This window comes from Cibotium barometz, chromosome 57 (assembly GCF_041138505.1).
Source record: "Cibotium barometz isolate CiBa-2024 chromosome 57, ASM4113850v1, whole genome shotgun sequence".
Lineage (NCBI taxonomy): Eukaryota > Viridiplantae > Streptophyta > Polypodiopsida > Cyatheales > Cibotiaceae > Cibotium > Cibotium barometz.
The window spans coordinates 25,055,272-25,070,337 of NC_141102.1; positions in this window are offsets into that span (position 1 = coordinate 25,055,272).

Here is a 15,066-nt window from a genome sequence, read left to right on the forward strand (position 1 = left end):
AGTTTGGTCACAATCGGTATGTTTGGATTGGTAATTAGCGCCCAGTGCAGATTTTTCAAGTCTCCTGGTGCTTAAAAGGTCATGGAAAATCCGTGCCTTCCCCCATACCATTGTATCCAAACATGCTTCGATGGGGACCAAACTTTGCAAACATGTGGGGGAGACCTACCCCCACATGCCTGCAAAGTTTGGTCACAATCGGAGTATGTTTAGATTGGTAATTAGCGCCCAGTGCGGATTTTTCAAGTCTCTTGGTGCTTAGGAGGCCATGGAAAATCCGGGCCTTCCCTATACCATCGTACCCAAACATGCTTCGATGGGGACCAAACTTTGCAAACATGTGGGGGGGACCACTCCCACATGCTTGCAAAGTTTGGTGACAATCAAAGCATGTTTGGATTGGTAATTAGCATCCACTGCGGATTTTTCAAGTCTCTCGGTGCTTAAGAGGCCATGGAAAATCCGGGCCTTCCCCATACCATCATACCTAAGATTGGGACGAAACTTTGCCAAAATGTGGGGGGGACCCATCCCCACATGCTTGCAAAGTTTGGTCACAATCGGAGCATGCTTAGATTGGTAATTAGCGCCTAGTGTAGATTTTTCAAGTCTCTTGGTGCTTAAGAGGCCATGGAAAATCCGGGCCTTCCCCATACCATCGTACCCAAACATGCTCCGATGGGGACCAAACTTTGCAAACATGTCGGGGGGATCCACCCCCACATGCTTGCAAAGTTTGGTCATAATCAGAGCATGTTTAGATTGGTCATTAGCGCCCAGTGCGGATTTTTCAAGTCTCTTGGTGCTTAGGAGGCCATGTAAAATCCGGGCCTTCCCCATACCATTGTACCCAAACATGCTTCGATGGGGACCAAGCTTTGCAAACATGACGCACCTCCACATGCTTGCAAAGTTTGGTCACAATCGGAGTATGTTTGAATTGGTAATTAGCACCCACTGTGGATTTTTCAAGTCTCGTGGTGCTTAAGAGGCCATGGAAAATCCGGGCCTTCCCCATACCATCATACCCAAACATGCTCCGATGGGGACCAAACTTTGCAAACATGTGGGGGGGACCCACCCCCACTTGCTTACAAAGTTTGGTCACAATCGGAGCATGTTTGGATTGGTAATTAGCGCCCTGTGCGGATTTTTCAAGTCTCTTGGTGCTTAAGAGGCCATGGAAAATCCGGGCCTTCCCCATACCATCATAGACAAACATGCTCCGATGGGGACCAAACCTTGCAAATATGTGATGGGGACCCACCCTCACATGCCTGAGACATGCCTGCAAAGTTTGGTCACAATCGGAGCATGTTTGGATTAGTAATTTGCGCCCAGTGCGGATTTTTCAAGTCTCTTGGTGCTTAAGAGGCCATGGAAAATCCGGGCCTTCCCCATACGATCGTACCCCAACATGCTCCGATGGGGACCAAACTTTTCAAACATGTGGGGGGGACCCACCCCCACATGCTTGCAAAAGTTGGTCACAATCAGAGCATGTTTGGATTGGTCATTAGCGCCCAGTGCGGATTTTTCAAGTCTCTTGGTGCTTAGGAGGCCATGGAAAATCCGGGCCTTCCCCATACCATTGTACCCAAACATGCTTCGATGGGGACCAAGCTTTGCAAACATGTGGGGGGGACCCACCCCCACATGCTTGCAAAGTTTGGTCACAATTGGAGTATGTTTGGATTGGTAATTAGCGCCCACTGCGGATTTTTCAAGTCTCGTGGTGCTTAAGAGGCCATGGAAAATCCGGGCCTTCCCCATACCATCATACCCAAACATGCTTCGATGGGGATCAAACTTTGCAAACATGTGGGGGGAACCCACCCCCACATGCTTGCAAAGTTTGGTCACAATCAGAGCATGTTTGGATTGGTAATTAGCGCCCAATGCGGATTTTTCAAGTCTCTTGGTGCTTAAGAGGCCATGGAAAATCCGGGCCTTCCCCATACCATCATAACCAAACATACTTCAATGGGGACCAAACTTTGCAAACATGTGGGCGGGACCCACCCCCACATGCTTGCAAAGATTGGTCACAATGAGAGCATGTTTGGATTGCGCCCAGTGCGGATTTTGCAAGTCTCTTGGTGCTTAAGAGGCCATGGAAAATCCGGGCCTTCCCCATACCATCATAAGCAAACATGCTCCGATGGGAATCAAACTTTGCAAACATGTGGGGGGGACCCACCCCCACATGCTTGCAAAGTTTGGTCACAATCAGAGCATGTTTGGATTGGTAATTAGTGCCCAGTGTGGATTTTTCAAGTCTCTTGGTGTTTAGGAGGCCATGGAAAATCCGGGCCTTCCCCATACCATTGTACCCAAACATGCTTCGATGGGAACCAAATTTTGCAAACATGTGGGGGGGACCCACCGCCACATGCTTGCAAAGTTTGGTCACAATCGGTATGTTTGGATTGGTAATTAGCGCCCAGTGCAGATTTTTCAAGTCTCTTGGTGCTTAAAAGGTCATAGAAAATCCGGGTCTTCCCCCATACCATTGTACCCAAACATGCTCCGATGGGGACCAAACTTTGCAAACATGTGGGGGAGACCCACCCCCACATGCCTGCAAAGTTTGGTCACAATCGGAGTATGTTTGGATTGGTAATTAGCGCCCAGTGCGGATTTTTCAAGTCTCTTGGTGCTTAGGAGGCCGTGGAAAATCCGGGCCTTCCCTATACCATCGTACCCAAACATGCTTCGATGGGGACCAAACTTTGCAAACATGTGGGGGGGACCACTCCCACATGCTTGCAAAGTTTGGTCACAATCAAAGCATGTTTGGATTGGTAGTTAGCATCCACTGTGAATTTTTCAAGTCTCTCGGTGCTTAAGAGGCCATGGAAAATCCGGGCCTTCCCCATACCATCATACCTAAACATGCTCCGATTGGGACGAAACCTTGCAAAAATGTGGGGGGGACTCACCCCCACATGCTTGCAGAGTTTGGTCACAATCGGAGCATGCTTAGATTGGTAATTAGCGCCTAGGGCAGATTTTTCAAGTCTCTTGGTGCTTAAGAGGCCATGGAAAATCCGGGCCTTCTCCATACCATAGTACCCAAACATGCTCCGATGGGGACCAAACTTTGCAAGCATGTGGGGGGACCCACCCCCACATGCTTGCAAAGTTTGGTCACAATCGGAGCATGTTTGGATTGGTAATTAGCGCCCAGTGCGGATTTTTCAAGTCTCTTGGTGCTTAAGAGGCCATGGAAAATCCGGGCTTCCCCATACCATTATAACCAAACATGCTCCGATGGGGACGAAACTTTGCAAACATGTAGGGGGGACCTACCCCCACATGCTTGCAAATATGTGGGGGGACCCACCCCCACATGCTTGCAAAGTTTGGTCACAATCGGAGCACGTTTGGATTGGTAATTAGCGGCCAGTGCGGATTTTTCAAGTCTCTTGGTGCTTAAGAGGCCATGGGAAATAAGGGCCTTCCCCATACCATAGTACCCAAACACCGATGGGGACCAAACTTTGCAAACATGTGGGCAGGACCCACCCCCACATGCTTGTAATGTTTGGTCACAATCGGAGTATGTTTGGATTGGTAATTTGCGCCCAGTGCGGATTTTTCAAGTCTCTTGGTGCTTAGGAGGCCATGGAAAATCCGGTCCTTCCCCATACCATCGTAACCAAACATGCTCCAATGGGGACCAAACTTTGCAAACATGTGGGGGGGGACCCACCCCCACATGCTTGCAAAGTTTGGTCACAATCGAAGCACGTTTGGATTGGTAATTAGCACCCAGTGCGGATTTTTCAAGTCTCTTGGTGCTTAAGAGGCCATGGAAAATCCGGGCCTTCCCCATACCATCGTACTCAAACATGCTCCGATGGGGACCAAACTTTGCAAACATGTGGGGGGACCCACCCCCACATTCTTGCAAAGTTTGGTCATAATCAGAGCATGTTTGGATTGGTAATTAGCGCCCAGTGCGGATTTTTTAAGTCCATGGAAAATCCGGGCCTTCCCCATACCATCGTATCCAAACATGCTCCGATGGGGACCAAACTTTGCAAACATGTGTGGGGGACATGGTGATGGTGATTTTCAACAAACGATATGATAGCCAAAGTGTTAAAAAATCAGAAAACCATGAACATCAACTAAAATGCAATGATCCTCAATAATGAGAAAACTCATAATGATATAAACATCAACTAAGTACATCAGAATGTGAGCTAACACAGCCACTCTGGGTTTAGCCACACTAACTCAAAAGATCAAGGTATTTTGAAAATGAGCTACCCCAGCTATTCTGAGATTAGTTATTGAGACGCAATCTCCATTGTCCATTTAGGCACATTGGAAGATGCGATCTGAGTCGTTTAAATATGTTGATCGAGGTATATAATGAATCTCGACCATCGACATACCTTGGTCGTGGTAATGACTTAAAATCTAAGCCGTCCATGTACCTCGAACAAGATTTTAATATCAAATCTCAGCCGGTGATCCTTCACCAACCCTAAAATTAAGTGTGTATCTTGGTCGTATGTTTCACTAACCCTAAAATCCAGAGCGTACATCTTGCAAACCCTAAATTGCATGATGCCACCGAACCTCGATCGAGGTTATAAAACCGGAAAACCTTTTTTTTTGCCTCATTGTCAGAAGTCGTTTTCACTCTCCTTGCTCTCTTGATTTGGATTAGCATTAGTGGGCCCATTAGCATTGTTTTATAGCTTCATTAGTGCTACTTAGCACTAAGCATTGGACCCTTCACATTGGACCTTTGTGTTAGGCTTAGGTTTTAGCATGGAGTCACACGAGGAGGGTCGCTCATCTATTGTGGACCTCATCGCGGAGATAGACCGCGAGTTAGCGGCTATCCGTACTAGAGACACACCGTCTACATTACATATCGTGGCAAACTTGGAGGCGATGCTTTCGTCCCTTCCTAGCCTTCACGATATTGTTTATGTAGATGAGTGGATAGCCCACCATCGCGTTGCTCCTATGTCACATGGCCTGACATATCGTCAGGTTTGTGATCTTAGTTGTCCTAAGCCGACTTAGATCTTTTCCTCCATAGTCGTGGGATGAGGCTTGGGGCGGGCAAGCCCCTTACTATTTCGTGGTGTTCGCATCCTCGTATGGCGGCACATATCTATAGTCAATATGTTGCCGCATATGAGAGGATGCCAAACAACCGCGAGATTCCCATATACTTTGCAAAGCAATTATATGCAGAGTTTGTCTTAGGGGAGGAGGTGGATTACACTAGCCAGCCCTTCGTGTAGCTCCTACAGATCCTTCATTTGTGCCTATGTTGATAGTCGAGGCTCTTGGCACCCAGGTTGGCATCGACGTACTACGGAGTACCACAGAGAGCATCCAGCACGTGGTGCGCCTGTTCTCATGATCGATACCGACGACAGATGTCAAGGTATTTACATATTTATTACTTCTTAAGTTTTTTTAGTCATTTATTTACATGTTTATATGTACTTTTCTATATTTTTACATGAGCAGCATGGTTGATTGTGTCACATAGGGTCCCACACCTACCACTGATGAGAGACTCACTCAGGAGTTGGTAGAGGCGAGAGCGGAGATTGACCGCCTTAGAGCTCCATTACAAACGGCAGAGGCAGCTACTACAGAGGCACGGCATCTGAGAGAGGCTGACATCCAGCAGGTAGGTTTCTCTTGCACGTAAAAGAGTTATAATTAAGGTCCTAAGTTATAAATTTCTTTAAGTAATAGCTAATGAGAGAGACTAATCAATTATTTTTATGCTTTACTTTTTTGCGTAGGCTCGGACCGAGGTAGAGAGCTCTAGAGCTGAGGCGCAGCATCACCAGATTATGAAGTGGATTGCCTAGCATAGGGCAGAGCAGTTGATGTTGCATGTTTGAGAGTTCCGCAGATCCTCAGACGTGACAGTGCCTTAGTTGCCTTTATATCCACGGCCTGTGAACAGAAGTTTTTCGACGACCTCTCCCTCAGGATGCACCACCCTTCCTACGTGATGCCTGCTGCACTCTATGTATGGAGGACATTGACCCTACTGGTGGATATGCCCTGGGATGTGGACATTTTTTCCATTTGTCTTGCATCACCCAGGAGCTAGCACGCTTCTCAGCATGTCCCTCTTGTCGTGCACGCGTCGACCTAGCGACATGTACAGAGTTTTGGGCATTGATGATCTTCACCCAGGCCTCGTTCGAGTAGATGCTAGGACTAGCAGGCCTATTGATTTTACATCAGCTCTACTGACTTGGGACTCAACGCCTTCGATGATAGAGATCAGGAGCCTGAGGTGCCTCCAGAGATTGAGTGGAGCTCACATGAGTTTGATGCATACCAGAGAGTCCTTCAACGAGAGCCAGATCACAGCACACGAGCGTGTGGGTGGTGCTAGTCCTAGTGGCACCTCGGGTGATGGTGCTAGCAGCAGTGCTGCTTCTCATGAGCAGCATGTCCTTACAGCAGAGGAGCTTACACGAGCAGAGTGGCAGACACGTACCATTGCAGATTATAGATTTTGGGTTTACAGATAGAGACGTCTTGCATTAGCACAATGTAGAGAGACGAAGAGGGCTATAGCAGCTTTTGGGACTCGTGAGCTCCCGAGTACACCGGCACCAGCTCTCTCACGATCCTGCTTTTGAGGTAGACCTCCTTGCAGACATTCAACGACCCCCGCCTGCAGCCGGTATAGCCTCCTCGACGTGCACAGCAGCCTCGACGCGCACGTCGACCGGTAGTTAGAGATGACAATTTTGATTGGGTTGCCGTTGATAGTGACTAAACTCAGACTAGCTGGGTTAGCTCACTTACATTGTACTTAGCTTTATGGGCATTGACTAACCTCAGACTAACTGGGGTAGCTCATTTTAATTTTGATGTACTTATTTGATGTTTATATCATTGTGAGTTTTTTCATTATTGAGTATCATTACATTTAAGTTGATGTTCTTGATTTTTTTTTTAATTTTTTAACACTTTGGCTATCATATTGTTTGTTGAAAATCTCCATGCCATCGTACCCAAACATGCCGATGGGAACCAAACTTTGCAAAAATGTAGGGAGAGCCCACCCCCACATGCATGCAAAGTTTAGTCATAAATAATCAGAGCATGTTTGCATTGGTAATTAGCGCACAGTGCGGATTTTTCAAGTCTCTTGGTGCTTAAGAGGCCATGTGGAAAATCCGGGCCTTCTCCATACCCATCATAAACAAACATGCTTCAATGGGGACCACACTTTGCAAACATGTGGGGGGGACCCACTCCCACATGCTTGCAAAGTTTGGGCGCAATCGGAGTATGTTTGGATTGGTAATTAGCACCCACTGCGGATTCTTCAAGTCTCTTGGTGCTTAAGAGGCCATGGAAAATTCGGGCCTTCCCCATACCATCATACCCAAACATGATCCGATGGGGACCAAACTTTGCAAACATGTGGAGGGGACCCACCCCCACATGCTTGCAAAGTTTGATCACAATCGGAGCATGTTTGGATTGGTAATTAGCGCCCACTGCGGATTTTTCAAGTCTCTTGGTGCTTAAGAGGCCATGGAAAATCCGGGCCTTCCCCATACCATCATAGCCAAACATGCTCTGATGGGGACCAAACCTTGCAAATATGTGGGGGGACCCACCCTCACATGCTTGCAAAGTTTGGTCACAATCGGAGCATGTTTGGATTGGTAATTAGCGCCCAGTGCAGATTTTTCAAGTCTCTTGGTGCTTAAGAGGCCATGGAAAATTCGGGCCTTCCCCATACCATCGTACCCAAACATGCTCCGATGGGGACCAAACTTTGCAAACATGTGGGGGGGACCCACCCCCACATGCTTGCAAAGTTTGGTCACAAATCAGAGCATGTTTGGATTGGTAATTAGCGCCCAGTGCAGATTTTTCAAGTCTCTTGCTGCTTAGGAGGCCATGGAAAATCCAGGCCTTCCCTATACCATTGTACCCAAACATGCTTCAATGGGGACCAAACTTTGCAAACATGTGGGGACCAAACTTTGCAAACATGTGGGGGGGACCCACCCCCACATGCTTGCAAAGTTTGGTCACAATCGGAGTATGTTTGGATTGGTAATTAGCGCCGAGTGCGGATTTTTCAAGTCTCTTGGTGCTAAAGAGGCCATGGAAAATCCGGGCCTTCCCTATACCATTGTACCCAAACATGCTTCAATGGGGACCAAACTTTGCAACCATGTGGGGGGACCCACCCCCACATGCTTGCAAAGTTTGGTCACAATCAGAGTATATTTGGATTGGTAATTAGCGCCGAGTGCGGATTTTTCAAGTCTCTTGGTGCTTAAGAGACCATGGAAAATCCAGGCCTTCCCCATACCATCATACCCAAACATGCTCGAATGGGGACCAAACTTTGCAAACATGTGGGGGGGACCCACCCCCACATGCTTGCAAAGTTTGGTCACAATGAGAGCATGTTTGGATTGGTAATTAGCACCCAGTGCGGATTTTTCAAGTCTCTTGGTGCTTAACAGGCCATGGAAAATCCCGGCCTTCCCCATACCATCATAACCAAACATGCTTCAGTGGGGACCAAACTTTGCAAACATGTGGGCGGGACGCACCCCCACATGCTTGCAAAGATTCGTCACAATGAGAGCATGTTTGGATTGGTAATTAGCGGCTAGTGCGGATTTTTCAAGTCTCTTGGTGCTTAAGAGGCCATGGAAAATCCGGGCCTTCCCCATACCATCATAACCAAACATGCTCCGATGGGAACCAAACTTTGCACACATGTGGGGGGGACCCACCCCCACATGCTTGCAAAGTTTGGTCACAATCATTGGATTGGTAATTAGCGCCCAGTGTGGATTTTTCAAGTCTCTTGGTGCTTAGGAGGCCATGGAAAATCCAGGCCTTCCCCATACCATTGTAGCCAAACATGCTTCGATGGGGACCCAATTTTGCAAACATGTGGGGGGGACCCACCCCCATATGCCTGCAAAGCTTTTTCACAATAGGAGTATGTTGGGATTGGTAATTAGCGCTCAAGTCTCTTGGTGCTTAAGAGGTCATGGAAAATCCGGGCCTTCCCCATACCAACGTACCCAAACATGCTCCAATGGGGACCAAACTTTGCAAACATGTGGGGGGACCCACCCCCACATGCTTACAAAGTTTGGTCACAATCAAAGCATGTTTGGATTGGTAATTAGTGCCCTGTGCGGATTTTCCAAGTCTCTTGGTGCTTAAGAGGCCATGGAAAATCTGGGCCTTCCCCATACCATCATACCCAAACATGCTCCGATGGGGACCAAACTTTGCAAACATTTGGGGGGGCCCATCCCCACGTGCTTGCAAAGTTTGGTCACAATTGGAGCATGTTTGGATTGGTAATTAGCGCCCAGTGCGGATTTTTCAAGTCTCTTGGTGCTTATGAGGCCATGGAAAATCCGGGCCTTCCACATACCATCGCACCCAAACATGCTCCGATGGGGACGAAACTGCAAACATGTGGGGGGGACCTACCCCCACATGCTTGCAAAGTTTGGTCACAATCGGAGTATGTTTGGATTGGTAATTAGCGCCCAGTGCGGATTTTTCAAGTCTCTTGGCACTTAGAAGGCCATGGAAAATCCGGGCCTTCCCTAAACCATCGTACCCAAACATGCTTCGATGGGGACCAAACTTTGCAAACATGTGGGGGGGACCCACCCCCACATGCTTGCAAAGTTTGGTCACAATCGGAGTATGTTTGGATTGGTAATTAGCGCCCAGTGTGGATTTTTCAAGTCTCTTGGTGCTTAAGAGGCCATGGAAAATCCGGGTCTTCCCCATACCATCATAACCAAACATGCTTCGATGGGGACCAAACTTTGCAAACATGTGGGGCGACCCTTTCCCCACATGCTTGCAAAGTTTGGTCATAATCAGAGCATGTTTGGATTGGTAATTAGCGCCCAGTGCGGATTTTTCAAGTCTCTTGGTGCTTAGGAGGCCATGGAAAATCCGGGCCTTCCCCATACCATTGTACCCAAACATGCTTCGATGGAAACCAAATTTTGCAAACATGTGGGGGGGACCCACCCCCACATGCTTGCAAAGTTTGGTCACAATCGGTATGTTTGGATTTGTAATTAGCGCCCAGTGCAGATTTTTCAAGTCTCCTGGTGCTTAAAAGGTCATGGAAAATCCGGGCCTTCCCCCATACCATTGTATCCAAACATGCTCCGATGGGGACCAAACTTTGCAAACATGTGGGGGAGACCTACCCCCACATGCCTACAAAGTTTAGTCACAATTGGAGTATGTTTGGATTGGTAATTAGCGCCCAGTGCGGATTTTTCAAGTCTCTTGGTGCTTAGGAGGCCATGGAAAATCTGGGCCTTCCCTATACCATCGTACCCAAACATGCTTCGATGGGGACCAAACTTTGCAAACATGTGGGGGGGACCACTCCCACATGCTTGCAAAGTTTGGTCACAATCAAAGCATGTTTGGATTGGTAATTAGCATCCACTGCGGATTTTTCAAGTCTCTCGGTGCTTAAGAGGCCATGGAAAATCCAGGCCTTCCCCATACCATCATACCTAAACATGCTCCGATTGGGACGAAACTTTGCAAAAATGTGGGGGGGACCCACCCCCACATGCTTGCAAAGTTTGGTCACAATCGGAGCATGCTTAGATTGGTAATAGCGCCTAGTGCAGATTTTTCAAGTCTCTTGGTGCTTAAGAGGCCATGGAAAATCCGAGCCTTCCCCATACCATCGTACCCAAACATGCTCCGGTGGGGACCAAACTTTGCAAACATGTTGGGGGGATCCACCCCCACATGCTTGAAAAGTTTGGTCATAATCAGAGCATGTTTGGATTGGTCATTAGCGCCCAATGCGGATTTTTCAAGTCTCTTGGTGCTTAGGAGGCCATGTAAAATCCGGGCCTTCCCCATACCATTGTACCCAAACATGCTTCGATGGGGACCAAGATTTGTAAACATGACGCACCTCCACATGCTTGCAAAGTTTGGTCATAATCGGAGTATGTTTGGATTGGTAATTAGCGCCCACTGCGGATTTTTCAAGTCTCGTGGTGCTTAAGAGGCCATAGAAAATCGGGGCCTTCCCCATGGGGACCAAACTTTGCAAACATGTGGGGGGGACCCACCCCCACATGCTTACAAAGTTTGGTCACAATCGGAGCATGTTTGGGGATTGGTAATTAGCACCCAGTGCGGATTTTTCAAGTCTCTTGCCACTTCCAATCACGGATCATGTTCTGGAAAGAGTTGCAGGGAAAAAGGCATATAGTTTCTTGGATGGATTCTCTGGGTACAATCAAGTGTCAATTGATCCAAAGGATCAACACAAGACAGCCTTTGCTACTGAAGATGGCATCTTTGCCTATCGTGTTATGCCATTTGGTCTAACAAATGCACCAACAACCTTTCAGCGGTTAATGAGTCATGTATTCAAGGAGTACCTTAGGCAATTTCTTGAGATTTTCATGGATGATTTATGTGCTCACTCACAAGAGCGTGATGATCATATAGAACAACTGAGACTTGTGTTTCAAAAGTGTCAACTTTATCGTATATGCTTGAATCCTGACAAGTGCAAATTCATGGTAAGACAAGGGAAAATTTTGGGCCATATTGTTTCTCGCAATGGGATTTCAACAGATATGGATAAAATTGATGTCATTGTCTCATTACCTCAGCCTATCAACCCTAAAGGGGTACAAACATTCATGGGACATTTTGGCTATTACCGTAGATTCATCTATATGTATGCTATCCTAGCCAGACCGTTATATGCTCTTCTTGTAAAGTTTAATTGGACTGATGAGTGTGAGGAATCCTTTGAAAAGTTGAAGCAAGCATTAGTGACTGCACCCATTTTACGGGCACCAGATTGGAACCAAATCTTTCATGTCCATATTGATGCTTCCAACTTTGCAATTGGATGTATTTTGGCTCAATCGGGAGAACACAATAAGGATTTCCCAATCTCATATGCTAGTCGACAGTTGAACAATGCTGAGAGGAATTACACCACAACAGAAAGAGAAGGATTGTCCATGATATATGCAGTGAAAAAGTTTCGCCATTACCTTTTGGCAAACAAATTCATATTTTTTGTGGACCATCAAGCATTGCTATATTTGGTGAATAAACCTTGTGCAACTGGAAGGATAGTAAGGTGGTTTATCATCCTTCTTGAGTTTGATTTTGAAGTTGCAGTTCGAAAAGGAACAACTCATCTAAGGGCAGATCATTTGTCTCGAATCACCTCTGGCGAAGCCCCTGTGGGTGTGGATGATGATATGTTAGATTCAACACTTTTCCTTGTAGAGACAGCTCCTAGATGGTCTGAATCCATTTTAGAAATTTTGACAAGTGGGCAAATACAACTAGCGGGTCCTAATGTGGACCTATGGCGACCATTCTCAGGGAGATTATATCGTCAGGGTAATGATGGAGTGTTGAGGCTTATACCTAACCCCGACCAATATGAGGAGATCTTGGAATGGGCACATGCGGGTATCAATGGAATCCATGCATCAGCTACTACTTGTGTGCGACGTATCTCTCAGGATGGGCAATGGTGGCCTACCGTGCATGCAGATGCTGAAACATTTGTTCGTAACTGTGCTTCATGTAAAATTCAGAAGCCAATTCATAATGTCACATTATTCCAAATTTCAATAAGTATATTGTGGACTACCTTCAGCATGGTCATACGGATCAAAAAATTCCTAAACATCGAAAGCATGCTATTAAAATTGAAGCGGCAAACTATATGCTGATAGAAGGCCAACTCTACAAGAGGGGCAAGGATGGCAACTTACGCATGTGTGTATGTGAAGCTGACTATCTGAAAATCTTAACTCATGCACATGCAGGTGTTGGGGGTGGACACTTTTCTGGCAATACCACAGCTAAGTTGATTAGGTGGTCTGGGCTTTGGTGGCCAACCTTACAAATGGATGCCGAGAAATATGTGAAACGTTGTGACGATTGTCAAAGGACCAAACCTCCCATCACAAAGGACAATATGCCATTGCGACCTATGTTAAGCACACGTGCTTTTGCAAAATGGGGTATTGATTTTGTCGGTCCCATTAAACCTCCAGCTCGTAACACGCATGCAGAATATATTATAGTCGCAACCGACTATTTGACCAAATGGGTAGAGGCAAAGGCAACAGTCAAAAATGATGCCAGAACCACAGCCAAGTTCTTGTATGAGTACGTGTTTACACGCTATGGCTTACCAATTGAGATCGTTAGTGATCAAGGTGTACACTTTGTAAATGAAGTCATAGAATTTTTGCTTCAAGAATTTATGGTAATTCACAAGCGTTCTGCACCCTATCATCCCCAGACCAATGGACAAGCCGAGAGTACTAACAAGATTCTCTGCACAGCACTCACAAAGATTGTTGAGGGACATAGGACTGATTGGGAGCAAAAGTTGCACTCAGTTCTCTGGGCATATAGGACAGCCTATAAAACATCTGTGGGCACAACCCCATTTGAACTTGCTTTTGGGCTAGATGCAATTCTTCCCATTGAATTTCTTGTACCTACTCTACGAGTAGCTAAACAATTGGATTGGACTGGTCATGAGATTTCACAACGTGTTGATGAATTGGAAAAGCTTGATGAGACCCGCTTATTGGCAGTAATGGGAATGTATGCCGAGAAGAGGAGACAAAAGCAATGGTATGATAGAAATGTAACAACTGGCCGATTCAAAAAAGGAGACCTGGTGCTCTTGTACACACTTAAGAAGCATAAGAGAAAGCTCAAAAAACGTGGCCTCGGACCGTTTGTGATTAATGAGCTTACCCCAAGTGGTGCAGTGCGTTTAGAGACACTAGAAGGTGAGCAAATGCCTAACTTCATTAATGGAAGTCGTCTCAAGAAATACAATGAACCATTAACTGAAGCCATGCTTCAACAGATGCATGCTGCACAAACACGGAAAGAAGCACTTGACCTACTTAAACGTCAAGAGGAGGCTAAAGCTAGAGTTGCAAAAGCCAAGGAGCGTCGCAAAGCTTCTATGTTGGCCATACAATTGGCTACTGATGAGCCATATGTCGAACCATTCAATATTCAAGTGTGCCTTCATCTTCATGAGACTACCTACTGTGTCTCTGCCTTAATTGACTCTGGTGCAGATTATAATGTTCTCTCGTTTGACACCTGGATAGCCTTGGGTCAACCACCACTTGTGCAAATTCCTGTGGACCTACGAAGCTTCTCAGGAGAAGATAACCCTATAGAGGAAAAATGTGTCATTATGATGACCATTCAGGATCACCAGATGTCAATGCCCTTTTATGTGGCACGTAAGTCCAAGGCAGTAGTAGAGGTTGTTCTCGGTAGATCCTGGTTAAGTGCTACCAATTGCTCATTAGATTGGAAAAATAGACAATACAAGTTGCAAATTGATTCTGATTGCATCTTGGGATCTGCTACTCCACGAGCTTTATCGTGTCAAAGGGGTAATGTTTCTACCTTACCCAACCCACAATCAAAATCTGCTCTTGAAGCTCCAAAACAAATGATGTGGATAATTGATGAGTACTCAAGTGAGGGCCATGGCTGGCAAGTTCCAACTACTCTAGTTGCTGCTCAAAGAAGGCCAGGTAAGAAGGAAGTATCAATGTGGCTACCCAAAGATGCGTACAAACTTGTACCATCTAGTCCAGTTGCTAAGCCTCCTAAGAAGCACATCATTTCCAAGCCTAAACCTCGGATTGTTAATCGATGGGTCCCAAAACATGTTCTTAAAGCACAAGGCTATTATGAGGGTGCAACAGCAATTTGTCTTCCAAAATGCGATGCTTTGGCAGGGGTAAAAGAGTGTTTCAGAAAGATTCCAAAAGCCACCCTTGATTGTCCATATCAGTGGGTGCAAAAGAAATCAACACAAACTCTTCAAGAAAGGAAAGGTGGCTATGATAGCACCTACAAAACTACTTGTGTTGATCTTCCTAAAACATGTATTGAAACACCGGTTGTCTCGATTTCTCCTTGTTACATAATTCAACCATCAACTTGTGTACCTACGACATGTCCAAATGA